An 11,860-nucleotide genomic window follows, 5' to 3' on the forward strand; every position below is an offset into this window, starting at 1 on the left:
TAGAAAAAAATTACTTGGTACCTCATTTCCCCAAATGTCTTCTTGCTCAACTTTCAGTGGTATGAACACGTTTTACACTCCTGATAATTTTCATGATTTTACTTAATAAATCATTGGTTGTTTAAATCAGCAATTTCAGTTAAATATATCATATATCAGACAAACACAGTGAATATGAGAAGTGCTGTATTCTTTTTCCGCCATGCATACCCCCTCCAAATAACTTAATTTTAGTTTCATCAGTCCACCTTCATCAGCACCTAATTCGGAAGTGAATCTGGCTTTACCAAATGTGCTTTAGCTTTAGCATACCTCAAGCGAATCTGTTTGTGGCATGTGCTCAGAAAAGGCTTCTTCTGCATTACTTTCCCATACAGCCTCTTCTTGTGCAAAGTGCACTGAATAGCATATTTTTCGCAGTATAAGGCACACCAGATTATTTTTGGTCTATTTTCATACATAAGTCACATTGGATTATAATTATATTATTATGCGACACTAGTAAGGAACAAGGGTGTTGCCATGCTTTCCTTTAAATTCAGCAGGTCTCTCCACGGGGTGGTAAACAAATCTGTAATTCTTAAAAATAATATTTTAAACGAGTAAGACAAGTCATGAGAGCTGGATGTAAATCTACACAGATATCTCTCCTGAAAACTGTTTATTTGGAGTAAAGCGCTTACCTTTATTTACAGTAAGCTTAGATTCGCAAATTTCAACAAAAGCTGCAACATTAGCATTGTGCCCGACAGTGCTACACTGAGGAACCCCAAGTGTTCTGGTAACACAGGGCAACATTAGCTAGCGGTTTCTCCCACGTAGCTCACCTCTGAATGGCCAAAGACCTAGGCTTAAAACGGTTAGCAGGTAATACTAATGCTGCTCCAACAGTGATAGCCAGGGTTAGCAGCAGTCTACAGGGCAATAATACTCACCTCTGAATGGCAAAAGAGCTAGTGCTTAGCGCGGTTAGTGGCTAATGCTAATGCTGCTCCAGCAGTGCTAGCTGGGGTTAGCAGCAGGCTAATGGGTGATAATACTTCTGAATGGCCAAAGATCTAGCGATTAGTGACTAATGTTAATACTGCTGGAGAAACTTCACTGAAACTTCTGTATAATGCTGCATTTCAGCAAAGTGGCTAACCTTTTCTCATAAAAGCTTACCAAACAAATTTTCCAATAGTTAGTGCTAAAGGTATTCAAACCAATAAAACAATTTCATACCACTGAAATTTTATAGTTGCTCAGATCTTTTTTCTTAATCAACTTTTGTACCTGTAACTTTCGTAAAATTATCCACATGTAATTCACTCTGGACAAGAGCTTCAGCCCAGTGCTGTAAATGAAAATGCTGGTATTAGTCATGTGGTTTGTGGTCCCAGTGCTGAAGACTCTTGCACTTCACATTATTGTGCTTTCCCTGCTCTTAACCCACCTGATTAAACACATCAAGTAATTATCAAGCTCTTCATGAACTAAGGCAGGTGTGTATTTATAGCAGAGAATGCACAAACAACATAATTTGCAATGTATGGCTATAGGTTCTTTTTAGAACTGTGATGAAAAACCATTATCTTCCAATACCATGGAGATTTATCCGGGATGTCCTATACTTCAGGACAGATGATGTACAGCCAGCAGGTACAGGTACAAAAAATAATTGGTACAGTTAATGGTAGACCTTTATGGGCCAACACATACACACACACATTGTATATATATATATATATATATATATATATATATATATATATATATATATATATATATATATATACTCCCAGTCCCAGCTGGGAGTGGTAATGGCACGCTACAGGCTGCAATCAATAGCAGCACTCTTTACATTTGCATAATAAGCATATCCTTCTCAGTGACAGGCTCATGGGGTCGTCGAGGGTTCACCTGTCTCACTGTCCTCCCCCCCCACCCCTGGCTGATGAATCTTCTGCTGCAGCTTCTCTGTTTATGCTCAGAATATCAATTCGCCTGGCATCTCCCTAACCCTTTCTCTCCATCTGTCTCTCTCTCTCCGTCTGCATCGCTCTCCCTTTCGTTCTCTCGTCTCACCAACACCTTGCATAAACACTCATGAAGTCATTGCTTGTCGTGTTTATTCCATCCTTTAATAGTCCTTCTCTGTTCTTCCCTATTGTAATTCACATTTCCTTCACATTACATTGTCACTGCATCACCCCCCCCTCCAAAAAAGTACAAAGACTCATTACAACCCTATTAACATGATCAATTGATTATTCAGATTGCATCATGTGTGTAGAGAGTGCTATGATCCCACCAAAGCTGTGATTGTATATGGCAATTAAATAAAAAAGTATGCATGGCTTCCAAATATGGTCCTGTAATTTTTACAACCTGACACAATGACAAGTAAGCACCATTGTTTAACATTAAGGGTTTAGGTTTAAGGGGTTTAGCTGCTCTACCATCATGGCCTGACCACATTGGTCCACCAGTACAATCAGCTTGATGACCTGCTTAACCAGGGTAACCATGCTGACATCTCAGATAGTCTGTTAAGCACGGATGAAACCATCTACTACTAAACTGATTTCCCAGCTTTATCAAATTTGAACTAGGTTATGCCAATAGACCACCTAGAATATCAAGCTAAAAAAGAAAACATCCCCAAAATTTGGCTGAAATACCAGTATGGGGTATGTTTTTGCCTGGATGACCAGCTCTTTGACCATAATTTGTTTTACAGTACATTAGCATTAAGCCAGTCAGGTTAAGTTCTCACTCCTTGAGAAGTCCTTTTGAAATGACATGACCTGATTGGTTGACACAGTGCTCAAGCATGACCCTGAGACCTGAACAAGCATCATTGTATCCTCATCTCTTGGCATGTTGGACATGTGGGGGCTAGTTGAGGGTGATTTATGGCTGTCGTTGTGAAAGAGCAGTCAGAAATTGATTGGGTTACAGGTAAAGTGCAATGGAATACTGTAGAATTTTATACTACTGTTTTTTTCTGGATGCTTGAGCTGAGTATTAAGGAAACTTATTAATGAAAGTGGATGCTCTACACCGGTTATTTTCAAAAATTAAACAACTGATCAAACAACTGGTTCTTTAACAATCATGCAAAGCTGGTCTGTTTTAGCAATCTAGTGTAGTAGGATGTTTGATAAGTGTTTTTGTCAGGGCTATATTGTAGTACCTGTGTAATTAATGTAAATAATTATATTTCTGCAGTTATGGGAGTGAATAAGTTAACACTTAATATTTTTCTTTAAATGTTTAAAGATCACAGTTTGAGAAAAAAAATATATATATATACATCCTGTGTATAGAAACAGGGTAGAAATATGCACCTTTTCACTTCCACCAATAACGGGAGGTATATGTTAGTCAGCAAGTGAACAGTCCTGTCTTGATGTTGATGTGCTGAAAGAGGAAAAGAAACAAACAGTGATTAATGGGGTCAGAATATCTCTAAACATCAGGCAATTCTTGTAGGGTGGGTGTGCAGTGGTTGATACCTACCAAAAGAGCTCCATGAAGACTCATAGGTGCCTATGGCTCTCACTGTTGCGAGGTGCAGGACTTCATAACTTGATATAAATGATCTGCTGTAAGGTTAGTCTTTGTGTCAGATTCCACAGAACACCCTTTTGATAGATAGATAGACAGACAGACAGACAGACAGACAGACAGACAGACAGATAGATAGATAGATAGATAGATAGATAGATAGATAGATAGATAGATAGATAGATAGATAGATATTAATCGTTATTATTTTGTACTTTAGTGTTCTGAAAGATGTTTATTGTGGAAAATTGGATGTTTTAAGCTATCACTGTCAGGATGAAAACTAAGCTGATTAACAGCATTTTTAATTGGGATTAGCATAGCTTGTCAGGCTTCCTTGGTTTTACATGTTTTAAGCTAGAACACATACTTTTAGTAAAAAAAAACTGAATAAGAACATTCTTATAATGACTCTTCGTAGGTTTAGTAGTTCTTAACTTTACTCTGAGGATTATGACCCATTTGTAGACGCGTACGTCTAGGAGACCATCTTAAAGATCGCGGCAGGTGCTGCCAAAGCTCCTTCAAAAAATGTACAGCCTTACTGGTTTTGCGCTCGAAAAAAAAGCACAAATCCACACATACACACAGACGTATATGTAAACATTTGTTCTTTTTAGAAAAAGCAATCAGATAACATAAACTACATCCAACGTCAACAAAATTAAAATATTCAGCTTCACTGTAAAAAGTGTAGCCCTGCTCAAATTAAAAAAATTGATGTCCATTTGTTGCATCTAAACTATTTGACTTCACTCAATCTAAATAAAGTCAATTGTTACAACCTGATTATTTTATTTTGACATAAACCATATTACTTCACTCGACCCAATATTAATTATTCACCGTGATCCAAGTTAAATTCTTTACATTTCAGTTTCGGAACCAAACTAATACATTCAAATTGAACCGAACTTAAAAAAAAACATGGCAACATATTCAGAAGTTCCAGAAGTTACTGTGGCGTGGAAGAGGACGGATTACCAGCCAGATTCGTTTCAGTGCTCTCTTGCTCTTTTTATTTTGCTCTGAGGAGGACACTAAGAGCTGGATTTACATGGGATTCCTCTTTTGAAAGTGAAACCAACTACAGCTCCAACGCAGCTAACCCCACTCCCACACACAGAAAACACACAAAGGGTGAGGCACTTACACAAAACAACCACATAACTGATAACTACATGAATAATACTAGAACAGTGATAATAAAACATGACATGAAACTCTGGGATAAACAGTAACATAAACACGCAGAAAAACACCCACTTCCCCCAACAGGGTGAGCTCCCATAATTCCTTCCGCCCCCCCTCCAGTCCCGACGCCACAATACCATAAGCATGCGTTGCTATCTCGCGAGCGCGTTCAGGCACTTTCTCCCTCTCTCATTCTCTCTCTCGCGAGCGCGTTCAGGCACTTTCTCCCTCTCTCCCTCAGTGCTCTGAAGCACTTCTCTACAAATTCTCCCGTGCTCCACAGTGCGCATGCGCAATTCATGTTTGATTCAAATTAAAAATATTACATCCTTATCTCTTTTCTTCGAGTATGATTTCAGTGGAACCAAAACATTTGGTTTATTTCCTTCAGAATTGTAATTAATTTAGTCTGAATCAAAATTGACACATCAAAATTCAAAAAGGTTGAGTTTCACAATAAAGTCAATAATTGTACTATGTGTTCAATCATATTTATTAGCTTGAATGAACAGCTCCATGCTTCACTTTTTACAGTGTTGAGTTGTGTGATTTTGTGACTCTGTGAAGGTCCTTAGTGTAGTTATAAGGATTTATGTATGTAGTGTTGTATTTTAATCCCTGGTTTAACACCTAAACGGCAGAGACGGTCATTTATTATTGACACAATAAAGCATATGCATTAGTTTATATTGTTGCCTAACAATGTTAGGAATTAATAACTAAACCTTAAAAATGTTTTAGCGTATTCTCTTTTTCTCGCCATTTCAGTGCCTCAACACTGCTACTAATTCACATCACAAACATCTCAAAATTAGTTCTAGACATTTATAAGGGCTGCCATTTAAGCATTTACATGTACGTTTAATGTCACTTGTTATTTTTGCGAGGTTTTAAAAATATTGTATGTTTTGTTTGTTGTGTTATGGATATTTTACATTTACTTGAAACGTGTGATTATTTTGATTGAAGTGTTGGAAATTATCAGAGGTATTAAATCATTAAATTCATTAAATGCATTTTATAGGATTCATAAGCATTATATATTAGTCTATAATAAACATAGATGCTTATAATACACATCTGTGTAGTGATACTTTTGTGGCATAATACGAAAATGTAAGTAAATCGTGGCTCAGTTTTCGAGTTTTTGTGAGTCAGTGTTATTTTATTATTACCAACATCCAAAATGATTCCACAGTTCCGTTTCGATACTTTTAGCTCCATTATGGTTTAGCCTAAACAGACAACAAGAAATATTTTTTACGTACGAATACTAAATAGAACAGGGATGGCTTTCCCGAAAACTATCAATCTTACCGAATAACATCAAACTAACACATGACTAAGAAAAGACGAACCTGGGGTGTGTTTCCCAAAAGCTTCATAACTAAGAACTTCGATATTTCGTACTTAAAATTTGATTGTTAATTAAATTTCACAAACCCTTACATACGCACTACCTGAACTCGCTCGCAAATTAAGGAGCAATCCGACCCAGTCGTTGTTCTGGAAGTACTTCTTTAAGTGGTTTATGCTTGCAGTTCAGGGTGAGTTTCCCGAAAACGATCAATCTTAGCGAACGAACTAACGAATGATGTAAGTAAAGAACGAGCCAGGAATGGGTTTCAGGAAAGCTTCTAACGCTAAGAACTTCGCTAACCCGTAGTTTAGATTGATCATGGCTGTGTCAACTTGCCATATGAAAAAGTTTGGGCACCCCTATTAATCTTAATCATTTTTAATTCTAAATATTTGGGTGTTTGCAACAGCCATTTCAGTTTGCTATATCTAATAACTGATGAACAGTAATATTTCAGGATTAAAATGAGGTTTATTGTATTAACAGAAAATGTGCAATATGCATTAAACCAAAATTTGACCGGTGCAAAAGTATGGGCACCCTTATCATTTTATTGATTTGAATACCCCTAACTACTTTTTACTGACTTACTGAAGCACAAAATTGGTTTGGTAACCTCATGGTTTGGTGCATCGTATTTAAGGTGCCCCTAGTTCAGGGGAATGATACAAAAAGTTGTCTCAGAGATTTAACCTGTCAGGTTCCACTGTGAGGAACATAATAAGGAAATGGAAGACCACAGGGACAGTTCTTGTTAAGCCCAGAAGTGGCAGGCCAAGAAAAATATCAGAAAGGCAGAAAAGAAGAATGGTGAGAACAGTCAAGGACAATCCACAGACCACCTCCAAAGAGCTGCAGCATCATCTTGCTGCAGATGGTGTCACTGTGCATCGCTCAACAATACAGCACACTTTGCACAAGGAGAAGCTGTATGGGAGAGTGATGCGAAAGAAGCCATTTCTGCAAGCACGCCACAAACAGAGTCAAAGTGCAAAAGCACACCTCAGGCTGCACCTCAGGCACACCTCAGGCTGCAGCTCTTTGGAGGTGGTCTGTGGATTGTCTTTGACTGTTCTCACCATTCTTCTTCTCTGCCTTTCACATATTTTTCTTGGCCTGCCACTTCTGAGCTTAACAAGAACTGTCCCTGTGGTCTTCCATTTCCTTACTATGTTCCTCACAGTGGAAACTGACAGGTTAAATCTCTAAGACAACTTTTTGTATCCTTCCCCTGAACAACTATGTTGAACAATCTTTGTTTTTAGATCATTTGAGAGTTGTTTTGGTGAGCCCACGATGCCACTCTTCAGAGGAGATTCAAATAGGAGAACAACTTGGATACACCTGGCTATGAAGTTCAAAGCTCAATGAGGTTACCAAACCAATTTTGTGCTTAAGTAAGTCAGTAAAAAGTAGTTAGGAGTATTCAAATCAATAAAATGATAAGGGTGCCCATACTTTTGCACCGGTCAAATTTTGGTTTAATGCATATTGCACATTTTCTGTTAGTACAATAAACCTCATTTTAATCCTGAAATATTACTGTGTCCATCAGTTATTAGATATATCAAACTGAAATGGCTGTTGCAAACACCCAAATATTTAGAACTAAAAATGATTAAGAATAATAGCGGTGCCCAAACTTTTTATTATGACTGTGTCAGTCAAAAGTTGAACTCGTCTCATTCAATATTTTTCTTTATTTTTCTTTATTTAACTTAGTTAAATAACTTAATTAACTTAATTAGATATTAATATTAAAACCATGAAAAATATTAATTGACTCATATGTAATTATATAGTCAACAAAAAAGTGCATGACCTCCACAAACCCCTGACCTAAACCCAACTGAGATGGTGATTTGAGATGAGCTGGAGCTTTACAGCAAAAAGCAGCACTTGTCTAGCAGTTGTTCAGCACCACTAAGAAGCACCTCATGAAGAAATATATAAATACAGTACAGGCCAAAAGATTGGACACACTTTCTCATTCACTGCGTTTTGTTTATTTTCATGACTACTTACATTGTAGATTCTCACTGAAGGCATCAAAACTATAAATAAACACATGTGGAGTTATTTATGCACTTAACAAAAATGACCTGGTCTCCACAGTCACCGGATTTGAACCCAATCGAGATGGTTTGCGGTGAGCTGGACCGCAGAGTGAAGGCAAAGGGGCCAACGAGTGCTAAACACACACACACACACACACACACACATATACATATGCTCAAGTAAAAGTAAAAGTACCCATCTAAAAATCTAAGTGAGTAAAATTAAAAAAGTACTCAAATTTAAAATTTATTTTGAGTAAAAGTTACATACTTTTATTTATTTGATGTAAAAAAGTACAAATCATAAATTAAATATTTTTACTTAATTATTATTATTATATTTGACCTTTCAGGCAGTATTTGTTCAAACCACCCCATAAATCATTTTCAAGAACAAGTTTCTATGATCCATTTATTTTTCTTTACTGTTAAAAAGTTTGGTGACTATAAACCGTATTTTTATAGTTTACAGTTTATTATTAATTTTTAACTTGCCATTGCTATGCTTTAACTGCTATTTACATGTTTTTTTAACATCCAAGCAGAGTTTTTAATGTTCCCAATAAAACCATAAGGAATTATCATGGAAAACATGAAAACATACAAAAAAATGTTGGTCGGCGCATGCAGTGCCATAAAAAAGCACATCTCAAAAAAGCATAAAAAAGCATAACTCAACAGAGCACCGGTTCCCCACACAGACCCCAGGCTACACAGCTGATTCACACAGTCTCTCCCTCTAACCATTGGTGGAAACTTTTTCCACCAATAAACATTGATGGAAAAAGTTCAGCTGCACGACCATGGCGAACAAAACTCTGTTATTTTTTAATTCAGACAATTAGTTTTTTCCCCACATATATTTATATATATGTGGAATAGTTTCTCAGCATTTTGAATTTCTTGGAGGTGCTGAACAATAGCTGCTTTTTTTCCTTCATGCTCCAGCTCGTCCCAAATCAGCATATCAGTTGGGTTTAGGTCAGGGGATTGTAGAGGCCATGCACTTTTTTGTTTACTAGTTAATTCCATATGCATCCATTAATAGTTGTCATGCTTTTAATATGAATCTACAATGTAGAAAATAAATTCAGTTAAAACATAAAGAAAAACATTGAATGAGACTAAATTTCGTGTCCAAACTTTTGATTGATATTCAATTTATTTTTGGAGGTGACACACCCCAGAGTTTGCCCAGATGAACGGCAAGAATGTCAGTTAGAAGCCCCTTATTATCAACTATTATCTGCGAGTCCCCTTTACAATACGTGTAGGTGTGAATAAAGACATGGAATATTGTGTTTTGCTGTAATCCCCGGCCTGGTGGGAATTGTGTATATGTGTGTGTGGCACAGTTACAGCATAGAATGCACAGACTTGGATACAGCAGCTTTGCTTAGACCGTGAGCATCATCTTCAGGAATTAATTGATTGCATTGCAGCAATCTTCCTTCGCTAATCCAGATTAGCTCTACCTTCGCTAATTCTGATTTTAATGATTTATTCGTGGGTTTGATTGGTCAATTTAAATATGCTCAGTTAGACTACAAGCTACAGACAAAGTTGGCATTATAATATAATACAATATAATAATTCAACCACGGAAATAATATTTTTCTCACTTAAAATTGGATGTCCATGGTATTTAAGGTGCTGAACTGCAAGCAGAATCGAGAATTCACTTTCAGAATAACGACTTGGTCGGGTTACTACTCACGTTCATTTGCGAGCGAGTTTACATAGTACTTTAGTTCCGCACCGTTTTGGGAACTACTTTTTAATTAACGATCAATCTTAAGTACAAGTTAACGAAGCCTTCGGGAAACCCACCCCAGAACATTAAACACCAGAAACTAATTTTGAGGGAGAAAAATCGTCATTATTTCCGTGGTTGAATCTAAATTATTACAAATTGTCTGTAGCTTGTAGCTTCATTTGGCGTACTTTAATTGACCAGTCAAACCCACGCATAAATCCTTAAAATCCAGACAAGGGATAGTTGAGCTACTGGCATCAATGCGACAAAGTTCTTAGTGTTGCGAAGCTTTTGAGAAGCCCGTCCCTGAACCAGCAGCCTATATATTGTACCTGCCTAACAATAAATTAAATTAATAAAAAGCCCTGCTAGGTATAATTCGGGTGGTTTTACCAGCTCTTTAATCATCCCATTTTAGTGTTTGTAATTTTGTATTTACTCCTCCCAGGTCCAAGACGGCACCTGGGACCCCGATGGCAAGAAGTGGAGATATAAATGGGCTGACAAGCTTTTAATCAAGCCTGTGATGCTCTAGCATTTTTCACCTGCGTAGATGCTCCACCCTTCTGCCAGTTATACCAGTAGCCTGTGGCTGGGTTTCATGGGCAAGGGCACAGGGTGACATTCAAATTTGCCTAGTAACTTGTATTGTTATCTGATGGATGTATTAGATTGAGTCCTGGGGATGTAAACTAGGACTCATCACTAAGCGGGACGTATGCATTTCCAAATATAATAGATATGGGCACCATAACACACTGCCCCTTGATGTTTGTGTCTAATGGTCTGCTACCTTGGGTGCTTCCTGGTGCACTAGGGGAAGTGCTTAAAAAAGACAAACACAGAAACTATGAAAAAGAGTTTCTTTTCACAAACATCCACGACATCATTTAGGACTCAGCATGATACAATGTTAATTTTGATACTTTTTTTTTAAATACTTTTTTTTTACATCACATCAAGTCACAAAGCCTTAGTAAGGATATCAAATTATTTAGTTGTTGATGCTTTTGCTTAAACGTCTTTCGCAAAAATTGAGAGATAATTCAAAGTTGATTTAACCTAAACATGATGTTGAAATGTCGGTTGGGCAGGGGAAATCTAATAATTACGTATGGTCTTCTTTTCCTCCCAGTACATCAGCTTTCAGAACACCTGCTGATTTTAAAACACCATTTAAACCAGTGTGGCTTATACATGTACATTATATCGTTTCTAGTTGCCTTTCTCACCATTCTTGGGAAGTGCCACTCAGGCTCTAGCCTGCAGGATAACCTTGTAGCCCTCTGACAATAGGTTGTAAGGTCGCGGGGGTCACCGCAAGGCTGGCAGCCACAGGCAGCGCATTGCATGAACTCTGGATGAACTGCAGTCGCAATAATAGATCATCTCACTTTCCTCTCTGCTGTCTGAGGGTCTCAGACACTAGCCCTGAAACTACAAGCTTCCCTGGTGTCCAAAGAATTGTGAAGTGTTCAGTGTTCATGTGTTTGGTTGGTTCATCTTGTCCACGCTTGTGGAGAGTAGAAAAATACTTTCATATTTCCTCTTCCCGTCACTGGGCAGCTTTTTTTTTTAACAAGATATTACTCAGAAAAATATATATATTATATTTTCTAACGCAATCCTACTTTTATTGTCACCACTGATTTCTCCAGAAGTACTATTTTTCATATTTTTTTCCAGTTTTATTTCTTAAACTTTATACTTTGTTCATATACGTTTTTTTATATATATGTTATGCTTATGTATGTACAAAATATTTTAGCTGTGTATATAAATGGCACTACGATGTTGCTTGCCTGGTGTTTTAAAAGACATTGTATCCTAATTGGCGTGCGTTTGTAACAAAAATACGCAAATAATCAAAAATTATCTACATTTGATGTTATAGCTAATACATTAAAAAAGCGTTTTTATTGTCTCATTAAAGAATATTAA

This window comes from Astyanax mexicanus, chromosome 24, assembly GCF_023375975.1.
Source record: "Astyanax mexicanus isolate ESR-SI-001 chromosome 24, AstMex3_surface, whole genome shotgun sequence".
NCBI classification, from domain to species: domain Eukaryota; kingdom Metazoa; phylum Chordata; class Actinopteri; order Characiformes; family Acestrorhamphidae; genus Astyanax; species Astyanax mexicanus.